The sequence below is a fragment of the Meriones unguiculatus genome, chromosome 3 (genome assembly GCF_030254825.1).
Source record: "Meriones unguiculatus strain TT.TT164.6M chromosome 3, Bangor_MerUng_6.1, whole genome shotgun sequence".
Taxonomy (NCBI): domain Eukaryota; kingdom Metazoa; phylum Chordata; class Mammalia; order Rodentia; family Muridae; genus Meriones; species Meriones unguiculatus.
The window spans coordinates 13,032,064-13,046,615 of NC_083351.1; the positions used below are offsets into that span (position 1 = coordinate 13,032,064).

At 44.2% G+C, this 14,552-nt stretch overlaps 1 pseudogene; it reads right to left on the reverse strand.

The window, feature by feature from the left end:
- Positions 1 to 1,340: 1,340 nt before the first annotated feature.
- On the reverse strand, positions 1,341 to 1,653 carry LOC110544983 (10 kDa heat shock protein, mitochondrial-like; annotated as a pseudogene).
- Positions 1,654 to 14,552: the final 12,899 nt, after the last annotated feature.

Consider the following 14,552-nt stretch of genomic DNA (forward strand, 5'->3'; position numbering starts at 1 on the left):
GTGATGGGTAATGATGACTCCACTGGGGCCCAGACTGGGAGCTTCAGGAGGTCGGATATGGAGACATCAGGAGGCAGAGCAACCAGCCGTCCTGATAGGTTGGTGGGACCCGAGATGCTATGGAATCCCAAAGTTTCTGTGGACAGCTAGAGAGGAAGCTAGCATCCACTGAGCTGAACTTGGGAGGCAGATATGGGGCTATAGGGAAGACCAAGAATTTGGTTTAGGGCATAGTGAATCTGTGATGTGTGGTTGCTCTTAGCTCAGGGCCCTGGAACCCCAAATGAAAAATGCACAATTCCATTTGAAAATTGGTTAACTTCTTAATGGCCTTGAGTATTTCCTCCTGATGTGAATCTCAACAACAAAATGGTTGTTGGTAGGAGTAGGGCTCACTACCATCACCTCCAATATATTGCCAGGTGATGGTGGCTCATACCTTTAATCCCAGTACTCAGGAAATAGAAGCAGGAGGATCTCTGAGTTTGAGGCCATCCTGGTCTACAGAGAGAGTTCCAGGACAGCCAGGGCTACACAGAAAAACCCTGTCTTGAAAAACAAAAAAATTAAATATATTGTTTTTATTATTGCATATGTATGGATGTTGTTGCCTGCGTGTATTCTGTATATCGTGCGTGCAGTACCCATGGAGACCAGAAGAGGGTGGCAGATACCATGGAACTGGGTTTATAGACAGTTGTATCTGTGTGGGTGCTGGGAACCAAACCTGGGTCCTCTAGAAGAGCAGCCAGTGCTCTTCGACATTGAGCCATCTCTCTAGGCTTCTGGTTCTAGGATCCAAACTCAGGTCCTCGTGCTTGACCAGTAAACATTCTTACAGATTAAACTATTTCCTTGACAACATTTTTTTGACAGTAATATATTTTTTTTCATCCCGGGTAGTCATACACTGTTTGTGTCTAAAGCCATTATTCAGAGAAAGTTTTATTAGTGTGATGGCTGTTCTTGGTTCCACTTTATATTGTGTGTGGAATTAACTAAATCCCAAGTGGCAGGAACACCTGAGAGACCTTTTCTTTCCTCTTTCTTTCTCTCTCTCTTTCTAATTTATTTTTGAGACAGGGTTTCTTGGTGTAGTCCTGGATATCCTGGAACTTGGTCTGTAGACCAGGCTGGCCTTGAACTTACAGAGATCCACCTGCCTCTGCCTAGTGCTGGGAATAAAAGGGACTTTCCTTAATAAAATCATTTGACATGGAAAGATCCTTTGTTATTTTTACTTTTTTAGTTTAGACACCATAGGTTTATTATACATGATGAAATAGTTGAGAACATCAGCAGAATGAGCAACTTCATGTGACCCCATTTCAACAGTGATTTCAGTCCACATACTTTCCAAGAATGTCACCACCGTCTCAAAATTAGAAATAATCTTTGTCATTTAGAACTACTTTGGTGCATTTATATTCTGGCAGAAGACATTTTTTTCCAACTTTCAACTGATTGGTTGAATTTCCGTACCCTTTGCTTTCACAACTGGTCCCACAGCCACTATTGTTGCTTGGGTGTGATACCTTTCCTTGAGACTTCTGGAAGCATAATGTCACCTTTGGCTACAGTTTCAGCAGTATTCCTTTCAAACAATACTCTATCAAAGAGGGGAATAACATTTCTAAAAGCTTGTCCAGCCATGACTGCCAAAGCTGCCAAAGCTAGGACTCTGCACTCAGGCCACCACTGCAAGGAGAAGTGGGAAGACCCAATTTAATCTGGATTCTTTTTCTGTTTGTTTTGTTTTATTTTGTTTTGAGACAGGGTTTCTCTGTGTAGCCTTGGCTGTCCTGGACTCACTTTGTAGACCAGGCTGGCCTCAAACTCACAGAGATCCACCTGTCTTTGCTTCCCAGAGTTCTGGGATCACAGGCATGTGACACCATGCCTGGCTTTTAATCTGGTTCTTTAGAGGTGGAAAGACCCATCTTTAATCCAGGCCACACCTTCTGTTGGAAGCCTATATAAAAGACATGCATACCTGTGTATATAACTCAACCAGCTTACACCGTGTGTGTGTGTGTGTGTGTGTGTGTGTGTGTGTTTCTTTGTAAATCTCATGAGAGTGATAAATAATTTTGTTGGCACAAGTCTGTAAGGGGAGAACAGAATGTGGATCCACAGTGCTGGCTTTATAAGATTTATTATTTTTATTTGTATATGTGGGTGTGTGCCCATATGAGTTTGTGTGCACTGAGTGTGTCATCAGAGAGCATGGGATCTCTTAGAGCTGGAGCTATAAGTGCTTGTGAGCTGTCCAAAGTGGGTGCTAGGAATCAAACTTGGATCCCTTGGAAAAGCAGTCTGTGCTCTTGACAGCGAGCCATCTCTCCAGCCTTATTTTTCTTTCTTTCAACAGCAACAATTTTCTCAGCCCTTCTCCTGAGTCTGCTGAACTTTCTCCCCCCTTATTTCATTGCTCTTGAGGCTTCTGTGGAATGTCTGACGCAGTCAAATCTTAAACGGCTGGTGTACAGTTCCGGATACTTACATGGGTGTAAAAGGCTCTGGTTCAAACCTCAGCCTCACAACAAACAAATTCAACACAAAACAAGGCACTAGGGATTAAAACACACACACACACACACACAAAACTAGGATACAAAAAAAAAAAAAAAAAAAAAAAACCAAACAAACAAACAGGCCAGGCTGTGGCAATGTATGTCTTTAATCCCAGTACTCAGGAGGCAGAGGCAGGAAGATCTCTTTGAGTTTGAGGCCAGACTGTTCTACAGAGTGAGTTCCAGGACAGCCAGGGTTATACAGAGAAACCCTGCACACATATGGTACAAGCAAAAAAGAAATCTTTTTAAATAATAGTTTTACGTTACCTTTATTTATTTGTTTGCTTGCTTGCTTTACTGTGTGTGTGGAAAACGAAGTAGCGTAAGTGTAAGTAAGTGTGTTAAGACGTGTGTTTGGAAGTCGTTTCTCTTCCATGGAGGGCTTCAGGAATAAAATTTAGACCATCAGGCTCAATGGCAATGCCTTTAGCTGGTGAGCTATTTCACTGGCTCCAAAATTAGGAGTTCCGAAGAAGATCTTCATTTCTTCATGCTTCCCTTTTCTTTTCTTTCTTTTTTCTAAGATTTAAGAATGATTTTATTAGCCAGTAGCAATGGCACATGCCTGTATTTTCAGCACTCAGGGAGGCAGAGGCAGGCAGATCTTCATGAGTTCGAGGCCAGCCTGGTCTACAAAGCAAGTCCAGGACAGTCAAGGTTACACAGAGAAACCCTGTCTCAGAAAAAAATTAAAAAATAAAACAAACAAACAAAAATATTTGAATTCCTTGTTGTAAACACCAGTTTTATGGTTCTGGGTAGGAAAGACTAATATTATTTCGTACACTCTAAAAGAAGGGAACGTGTTTCTTAACTGCTGAGCCATCCTTTCCACCCACCTGTATGCATCCTCCCTTTTTTTTTTTTAATAAATGAAGATGACCTTGAACTTCTGATCCTCCTGCTTCCACTCCCACCACCCCCACTTTATGCTGGGGATCAACCCCAGGCATGATGCATGCTGGGCAAACGCTGGACCAACTGAGGTACACTCCCAGCCCTGGGCCTCCCTTTTGAGATGGGCTGTGTAGGAGCTGTCAGGCTGCCAGTCCATTGACATCTTGTTAAACGGTGGGGAGTGGCGTATCTAGGCCGGGCCAGGATGTGATTCAAAGTCACGGCATACACCCCCGGTTTGTCTCTGGAGCCTTTCCCGACCACCTCCTTGTTTTTCCACCCTGCTACTCCTTGTGCAGAAATTTCTTGGTTCTCAACTCACTTAGTTTTGGCTTTGGACACAGTCTCTCTCCTCCACCCATCCCTTTGCTGGTCTGCTGGGCGTGACTCATTTTTCTGGATCTCAGTAGCTACGGTGTTCCAAGCCATTGCTCTGGGTCTTTGTCCTTGAATTTGCCCCATATGCACACTTGTTCCCCTGGGTGTAGCCTATCTTCGGGTATCTGCTAGATTCACCTCTCACTAGGACCACAAGGGTGGTTGTGCTGGCCTGCAGCTTTGCGATTGTAGAAAGCCACTGTTGCTTCCTTAGAAAACAAAACAAACAAACAAAAAAATCACTTCCGAAGGGTTAAAATTATAGCTTTACAACTTTGAACACTTACCCACTGTGTGGAACCTGGGTTCAACGTACGGTATCAAGAGCAACCACAACAAAAACCACCTCAAGATAAACAGTACAGCAAATGAAAACAAAAGCCACAATTGGTGGTATATGCCTCTAATCTCAGCCATTCAGGGGCAGAGGCAGAAGGATTAAGAGTTCAAGGTCAAGGTTGCTCTAGGACACTTAGCAGCTAAGTCTGAGGTTAGCCTGGGTTACTTGAGGCCCTGTTTCCCCAAAAGGAAGAAAAGCAACAGCAGGCAACAGCACACTCACCCGTAATTCCAGCACACCGTGACTAGAACAGGCTAGTCTGCTGTACTGGGCTATATCTAGAGATCCTGTCTCAAAAACAAAAATAAGAGCAAACAAAGAAACAACACAAAACAAAAGAGAGGATGGGAGAAGGGGGAGAAATAGAATAGAAGCAAGAGTATTGCGCAGGAAACTAGAAGGGAGTGACCTCTCTCCTGTGGACGCAGAGAACACTGGGAGACACAGGTGAATCTCCAGGTTCTACTTTAGGTGACACAGGGTGTGTTGAATTTAGGCCCTCAGACATGCAGGTCAAGTCCTCGCTCACTGAGTCACATCCCTGGCTTTTCCCAGGGTTCTTGGCACAGTGGCAGCCGTTTGCATACTCTCGAGAAACATCAGTCCAGACTTTAACCTAGATCTTGAAGACAGAATTCATTGCATGCAGGTCTTTGTTTTTATTTTATTTATATTTTTACAATCTCTTTGGTGTTTATTTCCAGAACTTAGCACGGAACTTGCTCAAGTCAAGTCCTTGCTAAACACCTAATGAAACCACTCTGTCTAGTTCACAGAGCAGTCATCAGCATCCGAGACCTTTTACCATAAAACGAACTGTCAAAGGTGCTTACTGCGGACTGGAGAGATGGCTCACAGGTCGGCAGCACTGGCTGCTGTTACGGAGGACCCAGGTCTTATTCCCAGTACTCACGTGGTTGCTCATAAGCACTTATAACTTCAGTTCCAGGGAATCTGATGCCCTCTTCTGGCCTCTGTGGGTACTGCACACAAGTAGTGAACTTACAGACAAGTAGGTAAATACACACATAAAATTTCTAAAATCCATGTTTACGACCTTGCTGAATAGAGCTTCCATTCACTGGGGGATGTGTGGAGGGAGCTTTTGTAGACCCAGAGGCTGAGGACGAGAACTCCCAGAAACCTCTGCCCTGCTACTTAGCATTTCATAGCTCCAAATAGGTATTTCGCTTATATGTGTGGAGGGGGTGTTTGTTATTGCTGTTTTGCAGAGCCTGAGCTCGGGCCCAGGCCTCCATGCATAGCTAGGTAATTGCTTTGCCACTGATCTATATACCCCCCACCCCAAGGTACATTTTTAAATTCACAAAGCCCACCCCTTCATTAGCCCCCTTTTGGTTTTTCGTTATTTTAACATGAATTTGGTTCCCATGAGGTCAAGACTTGATAATTACATTCAGCCTTTTGCAATTATTGGTGAGGAACCAGGTAACAGCACTGACATTTAATATTTAATTGTTTTTGATCAGCATTAATTAGTCACAGATGTATACCAGATTCCCATTTAATTAAATACTCTTGGGAACATATTGCGGGCCTGGGTATTGTGACCACATCAAAAAGTAAGCGTTCAGCTTTAAAACTTGGGCCCCAGAGATGCAGGCAGCCATGGAGAGGAGATTCCAGATGTCTGGAATTCCCTTTGCCTCAAAAGCAGACCTCCTGCCTCCAGGTCTTCAGACCTCAAATCTCAGTGTTTCTTTCGGGAATTTCCAGACTCCCCCCTCACCCCTCTATCCCTGCTGCTTTTCCCCCTTTCTCCTTCCTTCCCTTCCTCTTTTCTCCCTCTCGGTCTCACTCATCCTCACCATCATCATCTGTTACTGCCTCTACCCTCTCTGCTGAAACTCACTTTGCAGACCAGGCTGGCCTCGAACTCAGAGATCTGCCTGTATCTTCTACTGACTCATTCTCCAACCCAACCAAACACAGGTGATTACTTCTCCGAGGAAAAGCAAGCCCACTACGGACCCCTCCTCTTCCTAAGTTTTGCTCCCTTCTCTTTGTTCCCTTTTAGAGAAAAACTCACAATGGTGTCCTGTGGGGCTGGGCAGGATTAACTCAGCCGGTGCTTGTGAGCCTCGTTCAGCCCCTAGAACCATCTAAATGGGATGTGGTGGTACAGTTACATGAGCCCAAAAGTTAGGAGATGGATGCAGCAAGAAGGAAGAATTCAAGGTCATCCTCAGCTACGAACAGCAAGTTCAAAATCAGCCTGATCTATAGGGGACCCTGTCTCAAAAATAAACACTAAATGAAAGAAATGGTCTGAACCTGCTATCCAGACCAGGTTCTCCTCATCCCAGTCTGCCTCAATGCCTCACTCCCTTCAGCATTTACCTCTGGACAGTTTGGTTCTGGTCGATGTGAGGATGACATCCTTTCCAGCATCACCGGTGTTACTTCCTTGATGCGGATTCCAGTGATCCATTCGCTATGCTCTTACCAACCTGGCTGAGTGTGTCTGTTTGTTTTTCTTCCTTTTGTAGAGAGAGCATCACACAAGCACTCCACATTGTCCTTAAACTACTGAATCTCCTTCCTTAGTCTCCTCAGAGTGCTAAGATCAAAACATGTCCTCCTATAATAGGTGTAAAGTCTGCATTGTGCCATACGCAAACACTATTCATTTTATGTGGGGGACTTGAACGTTCCTGCATTTTGGTACCTTTCAAAGTTCTTAACCCACTGAACCTTTTTCCTACTTCTTTTCTTTCATTCTCTTTCCTTCTATCTTTCTGTCTGTATCCTTCCCTCCCCCTTTTCTTTTTTTCTTTCTTAATTATTTGTATGCCTTGTGCATGCCAAAGTCACAGGACAACCTCGGGCATCAGTCCTTCCCTTTCTCTTCATCCACACCATTTAAGTCTTTTTTTGGGCATGGTGGCACACACCTGCACTTGGAGAGGCAGAGGTAGGTGGAGCTCTGTGAATTCGAGGCCAGCCTGGTCTATAAATTGGGTCTAGGACAGTTAAGGCTACACAGAAAAAAAAAAAAGACAGCATCTTTTATTGTTTACTGCTGGGTGTACTAGGTGAGCTGTCCGTGAGCATTTCAGAATTCTCCTGTCTCCATCTCTCATGTCCTGTGCCATATAAGGACTGGGATTACAAAAATGGGACACTATACCTGGCTTTATATAGGTTTGGGGTTCTGAATTAGTCTTCATGCCTGAGCAGCAAGCTCTACCACACTGAGCCAGCTCCTCAGCCCCGTACCTCCTCTTTTTAGGAGGCAGAGGTGCTGCGGTTCTGTCCTGAAACTCTGGAGCCGCTCTTGTACAAGTGAAACCCCAGTTATGTTTTCCTGCTCGTGTGTTGCTGGCCGCAGGACCACCTCGTGTTCGCCTTCCCCAGTTGCCTGCCTCATTTCCTTCCCTCCTCCCTCTTCTCTAATAGAGCGTGGGTTGGAAACTCTGCCTCAGGCTGTGATTTCTATGGAGCCCAGGCTAAGTCAACATTCCAGTGGACACACCGAGCAAGCAAGCAGGGAGAGGTCACTGCTGGAGATAAAAATGGAGAGCTTAGAAAGCACAGTCATCCCTTGGTATCCGTGGAAGTTAGTCCCAGGATTCCCCCAACCCTGGGTACCAAGACTCAGAAATGTAAGTTCCCTAATATAAAATGCTGCAGGATGAGCTGTTCTAGATTTGCTTATAGTTAATATAATAAGAAACCATGTGAAATTTTTATTGCATTTATTTATTTTTTTATTGTGTGCATGTGCACATACACAGATTCTGAAGCACTCATGTGGAGAACAAAGGATAACTTTTGGGAATCAGGGTTTGTTCCTTACCATGAGGGTCCTGGGAGTTGAGCTCTGGTCATCAGGCTTGGTGACAAGCACCTTTATCCACTTAGGCATCTTGTTGGTCCATACAATGTAAACATTTATCCTGTGTTATTTAGGAAATAACATTCTCAGTCTAAGCACAGATTTTTTTAATCAAACCCAGGGCCTTGCACATGCTAGGCACATACTCTACAACTACACATTTTGAGATATATTTTAACCCATAATTGGCCATATATAGAGATGTAGAACCTACAAATTTACAGAGCTGTTTTTAATATTTATTGTGTGTGTTTCTGTGTGTGTGTTTGAGCAAGAGAATGTTTATTTAGGTCCAAAGACAACCTTTGGGAGTTACTTCTCTCCTTCCACCATGTGGGTTCCCGGAATCAAACTCATGTTGTTAAGGTTTGGCAACAAGCACCTTTTATTTATTGATTTACTTGGAGACAGGCTCACACCACATAACTTTGGCTGGCCTGGAACTCACAATGTAGGCCAGGCTGGCCTTAGACTCACAGAGATCCACCTGCCTCTACTGGAATTAAAGTTTCGAAGACACATCCACAATGACCTTCATCTGCTAAGCCATCTCACCAGCCCAATGGATGAGTCTTACCCTGGGAAGCCAAGGTTGTCTCCTGCCTCCTTTTGCATCACTTTTACAGAGTTGCCACAATCTGTCTGCTTCTGCCTTTGTGCCCACCATTCCAGTCCCAGTGCCATGTACCTGTGATGGGATCTATCATATGTCTTCTCAATCCATTCAGAGTAAAACCAAAGTCTTGGCCAGGGTGTCTAAGATTCCTCTATGCACTTGCCTCAGCCTGGCTCATGCACCTTATTCCAGCCATCTTGTGTCTCTAAAGAGCTCAGTAGGGTACTGCCCCAGGATCTTTGTATTTACACCTCCCTGGGCCCTTTAGAATCTCTCCCGTTATCTGTGTTGCTTGCTCCCTCTGACCTTTTGATATGTCACTTGTACACTCCATTGCTTGTCAGCCCAAGGAGGCTCTATAGAGGAAGAAGGGACTGAAGATGGGAAAGTTAGTGTTGCTAAAGTTCCTCCCCTGGGGATGGTGGCCTTCTTGGTTGTCAACTTGACTACATCTGGAATTAACTAAAACCCAGGTGGCTGGGTAAACCTGTAAGGGATTTTTCTTACTTAAATCATTTCAAGTAGGAAGACTCACTTTTGTTTTATTTTATTTTCCAAGACAGCGAGATAGGGTTTCTCTGTATAGCCTTGCCTATCCTGGACTCACTTCGTAGACCAGGCCTCTAACTCACAGACCTGCCTCTGCCTCCCAAGTGCTGGGATTAAAGGTGTGTGCCACTACATCTGGTGAATAACTTACTGATTCTGTTTTATGTGCATTGGTGTTTTGTCTGCATGTATATCTGTGTGAGGGTGTTGGATTCCCTGGAACTGGAGTTACAGAATAGTTGTGAGCTGCCATGAGAGTGCTGGCAATTGAACCCAGGTGCTCTGGAAGAACAGCCAGTGCTCCTAACCACTGAACCATTCCTCCAGCGAAGACCCATTTTTAATCCTGATCATTGGAAGTGAGAAGATGCACCTTTAATCCAGGTCACCCCTTCGAAATCTCTCTAGTAAGTTCATTCCTTCAGTGGCATTAGAACTAATTCTTCAGGATTCTGGCCTATACTGAAGTCCAGCTGAGACAGCCATCTTTGTAGACTGAACCACAAGAACTACAGGATTCTTGGGTCTTCTGTTGGTAGGCAGCCATTTGAGGATTACCTGGACCACAGCATGTAAGCCATTCTAATAAATCCCTCACCCCCCGACTCATTCTATCAGTTCTGTTCCTAGAGAACCATGACTAATACACAGGAGTAGACATAGAAATGTTACCCCTTTCCTAACGGCTCCAATAACAAAACAAGGCATGATTTGGCCAAAGCTTACTCTGGGGAACCAATGAGTTCACTGGCTTTTGATCTCTATGTGGCCTTGGGGGTCAGAAGCGGAATTTTAAAGGCAATCCCAGAGAGAGAAGCAAAGGAAGGTTAGAGTTGTTTTTGGAGTTCTTGGGTTAGGCCAGGCTTGTTCAGCCTCCAAAATTCTTCATAACCAAGGTCAAGGTCAAAGTGAGTGCAAGCACCACTGCCCTCTGCTGGAGAGATTGGCATCCTGCCCAAGACCTGTAAATACACTAATTGCTTAAGAAGTCTTCTTTTAATGGGAAAAAAAAAAATCAAGGGCAAGCATGGGGCACAGTGGCATACACCTTTAATCCCAGCACTGAGGAGGCAGAGGCAGGAGGATCTTTGTAAATTCAATCACAGTGTGGTCTACAGAGCAAGCTCCAGGCAGTCAGGGCTATATAGAGAGACCCTATCTTTCAAAGAAAGAGGAAAAAGGAAAGTATTCCTGTTAATTAATGCATTCAAGAACTGTTAACTAAACGCTTACCAGGAGCAACCGCTGTGCAAAGCATCAGGAATATAGCACAGAGCAGAGCCCCAGTGTGGGTGGTCCACACCTGTAACCCCAGCACTTGGGAGGCAGAGGTGGGAGCCTCAGGCGTCCAAGGTCATCTTCTTCTACATATCAAGTTCAAGGCCAAACTGGACTATGAGTCCTTGACTCATAGACAGACGGACAGACAGATGATAGATGAATATATAAATATTTAAAAAGAAAACAAGAAAAAAGAAAAATAACAGCTCAGAGGAAGCCCCTGCCGTGGTTGCCTGTCACCCTCCCTCAGCTGCAGAAGTGCTGAGGTTACAGCTTTGGACACAGGACACCCGGTTTTTTACTTGGGATCATCAGGCCCACAAGGCAAGTGCTTTGAGCTATGGAGCCATCTCCCTGGCCCTTAATCAGTGCTCAGGGTTTTGAGTGTGTGTGTGTGTGTGTGTGTGTGTGTGTGTGTAGCACTTTTTGCCTGTGTTTGCCGTATTTCCTACAGACACATACATGAAGTGGGGCACTTGGACTTCGGAACCAAATAAAAGTGGGTAGTAGCTCTCTGACTCTGGGTACATTCCAGAGAGAGCCAAATGATGCAACACCCATCTTGGGGAATGAAGATGTAAAACAGAAGGTGTGAAGTCCCCTTTAACAAGTTTGCTTTAACTGAAGGGAAAGCATAAAGCAGTCAATGGCATCTTTATTTATGCAGGTGTTCTGCAATAAAGCAGTGAATCGCCCTCGTTAATGGCTCAGACTTTACAATCCAGTAAGTCAGACAAAGGCACTATTTCTGGCTGACGAACCAGGTGAGATTAAAGCCTGCCCTTATACCACAGCTGTGGCTTTTTAATTTTTCTTCAGTTCAGATATCGGTTGTTTTGATGCAAAGCGGTTTTATCACAGACGTTCATCTTAACCTGTTTGAAATGCAAACAGCGTCCCTTGTGAAACTAAAGCCTGGTGATTAGAGACCTGCCTGCTCTAGGGTGCAGGCTTCTTGAGGATCCAGTTAGGAGCCAGCCACTCCTTCAAGACAGCTTGGGAGGGCTAAAAGTTTAGAGCCTGGTATGGTGGTGCACATCTGTGGAACCAAAATTTGGGAGGTGGAGACAGGACCACCAGCAATTCCTGACTAGCTTTGGCTGAATTATGAGTTCTAGTCTCAGGGCCACATGAGACTCATCTAAAAAACAAATAAACAAACAAACAAACAAAAAAAAACAAAAACAAAAATTAAAAAAAAAAAAGAAAATTATCAATGGGGCATGTCTCTAATCCCAGCACTCAGGGAGGCAGAGGCAGGCAGATCTCTGTGAGTTCAAGGCCAGCCTGGTATACAATGAAAATCCAGGACAGCCAAGGCTACACAGAGAAATCCTGTCTCAAATAAATAAATAAATAAATAAATAAAATAAAAAAGAAAGGAAAAAAAAAAAAAGACAGGTGTGTGGGGATTTGGGAAGTTGATTTCCAGCATCCAAATGCCAGAGCATACATTTTTAACTCCAGTTCCAGGGAATCAAACACCTTCTCTTGTCCTCTCTTCTGTGCGCGCGTGCGCGCACACACGTGACCCTTCTATACTCATAGGGGCCATACATACATGGATGAAAATCTTTAGTGCCTGGTGTAGCAGTAAACATTTTTAATCCCAGCACTCTGGAAGCAGAGGCAGGTAGATCTCTGTGAGTTTGAGGGCAGCTCAGACCACATTCATAGTGAGACTCCATCACACACACAAAAAATCTTAAAAATTATTTTTTGGACATGTCACTTTGAAAATTTCAAATTCTTTGAAAATTTTCTTATTTTGTGACAAGATACTCTAGACTTATCTTGTATCCTCTCTGTCCAAAATTGTAATCTCAGTCATTTTCCCAAAGACATATGGAGCTTATTTATTCTTTTTTAAAGATTTATTTATTATGTATACAGTATTCTGCCTGCATGCATACCTGAAGAGGGCATCAGATCACACCATAGATGGCTGTGCCACCATGTGGTTGCTGGAAATTGAACTCAGGACCTTTGGAAGAGCAGCCAGTGCTCTTAACCTTTGAGCCATCTCTCCAGCCCCTTATTTATTTATTCTATCCATTTTTGAGACAGGGTCTCACTATGTAGTGCTGGCTGGACTGAAACATCTCTACTGGAATTAAAGGTATGCATCCCCATGTCCAGCTAATGGTGCTTTACTTAGGCGCCTCAGTGACAGTTTAAAAAATGGCATTTAGCTGTGGACACAGCTCAGTGGGGAGAGTGCCAGCTTCCCCAGGTTTGAACTCCAGCACCCACTAAAAATGGGGTATGTAGACACACAGGTCCAGAAAATATTATTTAGGAGCCAAGATCTAACCTTGCTTATCACTACTAGTGCGCCCTGGGTAGGGTCAAGAAATAAGCATCTCTACTCATAAACTCACAGGAGGGCCGCATGTTTATCTGCCTATTGCGTTTGTTGTATGCTTTTCTTAGTGTTCTATTGCTGGGAAGAGACCGTGACCACTGCAATTTCTATAGAAAAAAAGAAAGCATTTGATTGAGGCTGGGTTTCAGAGGTTTAGTCCATTATCATCATTGTAGGAAGCATGGGGGCACACAGGCAGACATGGGACTGGAGACATAGTTGAGAGTTGCGCATCTAGATCCACAGGCAGCAAGGAGAGACAGACAGAGAGAGACAGCGCAAGAGTGCCTGGCTTGGGCTTCTGAAACCCCAAAGCCAACCCCCCCCCCCCCCCCCCCCCCGTGACACACTTCCTCCAACAAAGGCCATGCCTCCTAATCCCTCCCTTCCAATACTCAAGAACTCAAATAGATGAACGTATTGGGGGCCATTCCTTTCCAAACCACCACAGTGCACCTGTGTGTGTGTGTGTGTGTGTGTGTGTGTGTGTACACTTGAAAGCCAGAGGAGGCTGCCAGGTGTGTCTGATCACTCTTTGCCTTATTTCTTTGACACACAGTCTCTCACTGAACCCACAGCTACACTGGCAGCCAGCCAACTGTAGTAATCACCCTATCTCTACCACCGACAGTGCTGGGGTTATAAGCATGAGCAATCAGTCACACCTGGCATTTCCTATGGGTCTTTCTTTGGGGGGGGGGCTCAAACTCACAGAGATGTGCCTGCTTCTGCCTCCCTGAGTGCTGGGATTATAGGCATTCACCACCATGAATGGTTTAATTAATGTTTCTTATACACTCATATGAATAAGGCAGCTATTTCATCAAAGCAATACATAACAACGGTGGTTCTAATTACTTAGAATGAAAAGAGATTAGATGGAAGCGTTGAGAACCAACATTCTAAACAGGTAAAAAAAAAAAAAAAAAAAAAAAAAAAAAAGAGGTGAGGCCTGAAGGAAATTCAGAATTAGGGAAGAGTGGTGTCATGCAGTTATGAATAGAGAATATGATAAGGAAGGTGAGAAAGTCTATTTGGCTGTCCAGATGACTCAACTAGTTAAAAAAACAAAAAGCAAAACACAAAAAAACTTGCCTCCAAGCCTGGTGATCTGAGTTCAATCCCTGGGACCCATGTGGCGGAGAACCCACTCCCACCAGTTGTCCTCTGACTCCACATGTGCCATTATGAGGCATGCTCGTGCACACACGGTACATAAAATACAAGATTTTTGGTTGTCTTAAAATCCATCTGCAAGTTGTTCCTGCTCCAGTAAATATTCCCCTCCCACGGCCATGCTAGCAACCCTACTTAAACTCTGTGAGTCCTGGCCGGGTGTGCTGGCACACTCTAATCCCAGTACTCTGAGAAATAGGTGGATCTCTGAGTTCAGGGGCAGCTTGGTCTACACAGCGAGTTCCAGGACAGCTAGGGCAGTTACACTAAGAAACCTTGTCTCAAAATAAATAAATAAATAAATACAAATCAACCAATCAACCAACCAAAAAAACCTTAAAACAAACAACAACAACAACAAAAATCTTCATTGGGTCCTAAAAGGGGGAGGAGGTTTGTGAGGAAGAAGGGGTTCAGTGGGTATAGGATGGGGAACTCAGAACTCAGAGAGAGTAACTTGGGCGGAAATGACCCAAATACATTATATACAAATATGAAAAACAGAGGAGAAAAAT